A 3,245-nucleotide genomic window follows, 5' to 3' on the forward strand; every position below is an offset into this window, starting at 1 on the left:
TCTCCTGGGACAGCTTCCAGAATGGCTTGACGCTCGAACCCCCGGCCTCATCGTTGTTGGCCATGTTTCTTTCTAAATAGGAACAAAGTTTGGTCAAAAAGTTGGTTATTGTCAAGGAACAAGATCATGGTCTCATCATTTAGGGTTTGTCGACACCGAGGCATCCTAAAAGCTAAGCTTTTATCATTGAGGGTTTTTCGACGCCTGGGCACCCTAAAAGCCTAAGCTTTCATCATTTCGGTTTTTATCGACACCGAGGCACCCTAAAAGCCATGCATTAGTCACAAGTACGCCGGGCCACTTGATCCTACTTAATTACCTACTAAGATACCCCGGCCCATGCATTAGTCACAAGTACCCCATATGTCCTATTTTTAGCAAAGTCATGCTAAAATTCACGGAAATTTCAGCATGACCTTTGCTGAAAATAGGACATATGGAGTACCCGAATTTGCCGGAACGGAAGTTAATCGACATTCCGGCAAACTCAAGGGCCTCTCGGGGTACCTGCAAAATCATCACGACACGATGGTCGGAGACAAAACCCAGCAAACAAGCACCACAATGTGCCTCTACTTTCATATGGATGAAAAGGCCACAATGTGCCTCTACTAGCACCACAATCTTAGTTAACTTCTGGGGACATCAGAAAGTTAACATCCGCCTGATTATTATGAGGACTTCACTGCCACTGTTTACTCAAACTTAAGTTAGTAATTAAAAATATAAAATAGGATAACCCAGTGGCAGGACTGTTGGTTGATGTCACAAAAAAGTTGCTAGTCTCAACATGTTCTACAGTTGTTAAAATTATGTTACTGTATTTAGAACAAACTAACGCCACAGAGTATACTAATTCAGGTAGAAGCCATCATTCATAACAAATTTGAATATATGATATTCCAGAAAATAATCTGTCTACAAAATGAGATACATCCCGTTTGAACTACCAAAACTGTAACCAACGTTATTACCTAATTATGAAAGAAGTGCAGTACATATAAATTATTTCATCACTGAGAGGAGATAACCAAAAGTTTCCAAGCAATATGATTAAGAAAATGGGATTTAGGCATCCAAATGCCACAAAAGACCAAATCACAGTTTTAAACCAAGTTACACAAAGAAAATGCACCTAAATAGAGCCATGTGTGCTGGTTACAGTTTTAAACCAAGTCATATGCAAGATTACGTAAAAATTGGAGAGCCATGTCGTTTCTACTGGACCTAAATAGAGCTAGCTGCTGGTGTTGAACAATAAACAGCCACACCACACACTAAGACAAGTAACTGAAATGACTCTCTTTGTATTGTAGTAGAAGAAGAAACGAGAGAGATGCAAGATAGTAGTATATATAGGTGAGTCAACCTATTATTCTAGGCAGCTGCCTTGCTGGTGATTCGGTGTCGTCGCAACTGGATCCCTCCCACTGGACCTGCGATCTTCTACAAGGAAAAAGTAGCAGCTCAGTCAAGCACCATATAATTATACAAGGAAAAAATGTTACTTGGCACAAGTCTAAACGAGAAGCTTGAGGTAGCAGCAATTTCTGAATGTTATAAAGTGGGGAAAGTAAAATAAAATTCACGACTAGTCATGGCAGTAGAAAAGAGATGAGATTTCACAAAACCAGAGCCAAGCATAGTCCAGAATGTCAAATTTTCAGTTAGTTAATTATTACAGTCCTTTGCTAAAAGAGATGATCCGTCCAAGAAATTTAATACTAGATGCATGCAGTCTATTGAGGATCTTTTAGTGAATGACTAACAACAAGTAGCCGAGCTTGCCCAAGAAAGATTAGATTCAGAAGTGTTGGCTGCTGCTAGTGAATGGAGCTGACAAATCTGAAATAAAGTAACATGACTCCTTGAAATTTGGCCAATATGATAAGTGGCATATTACTCCAGTTAGCGACATATTTTCAGTGATATGGAATTTGGCCGATATGATAAGTGGCATATTACCCTTGGTTGCAAGCTATTTAAATGGGTGCTGATGCTGTCTAAATGGCCATCAAGCAATATGATAAAAAAGGAAATGAACTTAAAATTTATAAGTAGCAATGCACTTTCACTGTTCACTAGCACACAAACAAAACATAGGACATGTGACTACATTTAGATTTCTGACACTCCCAGCAAGGCAGAAATGCAAAGTTCCCAATATGGTTTCTCTAGCGAGGGAAGAAAACTCACCAAGCTGTTTCAGATCCCGCAACCTGGATGAAATGATGCAATGAAATGAACACATAATTAGGACAAGGGAAGTTATGCATGATCATTAAATACTGTAGGACACAGAGAACTCCCAACAGAATCCTCAGTGGTTGAACACATTTAAGTTTTTAAAAAAGGAATGTACATATGTGCAGTATGAGATCCTGTTAACTGGTTGCAAGACTGAAGATATTCATGGCCATAAATAGAATTGACACATCACCATCTTCTTCTTCTTCCAAAATGGCATCCAACCCACTTCTCATCAACAAGAACAGAGCCTATGACTCTCACCCATGTACTGGTTAGTCAGGTCTATATTCCAAGTTCTAACTGCTATTCTAGACTTACCGTTGCCTTGCATTACAAGTACAAGATTGAGTTCTTGATCTTATGTGCAAAGGTGATCAACTGCATGCACCTGCACTATTATGTTCATTCTAAAAAAAACAGTATGATCAGCTACTAGTTCGGCAAAGTATTTGCAAAGTCAAACACCAGTCCAGCAAAAATATGTGAACATATGCATCTATAAATAGCAGCTACAAATTGTGTCAGGAACTTATATATGCAAAGTACATCTTAAGTTCTTAGCATCAACAGTGCGCTGCAAAGCACATCCTCATGATACAGTGGAGCTTATATTGTTTTATTAACTTAGATTGCTTGCATTTGAACACCCTCTGACATGGGAACAATATTATGCTTCTGTTTCTGAAGGTTGAAAAGATGATTCTAAAGCTGAGGCAGGAGAGCAGGCTGAAAATGGGTTTTAGCATTTAACTTACAAGTAGAAGTAGAACAAACAAATAGAGGGGCACAACGGTCAGTTCAAGGCCAATGTGGTGGAGGGAGAGGAAGGAGGAGGCCGGAGGGGGAGGGAGAGGTGGGGCAGTACCTGAGGAGGCGGAGGAGGCCGGAGGGGACAAGGAGGAGGTCGGAGCGGCGCGGCGGTGGCGCGGACGAGGAGGAGGGCGAGGATGAGGACGACGGGGCGGCGTCGAGGCGTCGGGGCGTCGGGGCGGAGA

The sequence above is a fragment of the Triticum aestivum genome, chromosome 6D (assembly GCF_018294505.1).
Source record: "Triticum aestivum cultivar Chinese Spring chromosome 6D, IWGSC CS RefSeq v2.1, whole genome shotgun sequence".
NCBI lineage: Eukaryota > Viridiplantae > Streptophyta > Magnoliopsida > Poales > Poaceae > Triticum > Triticum aestivum.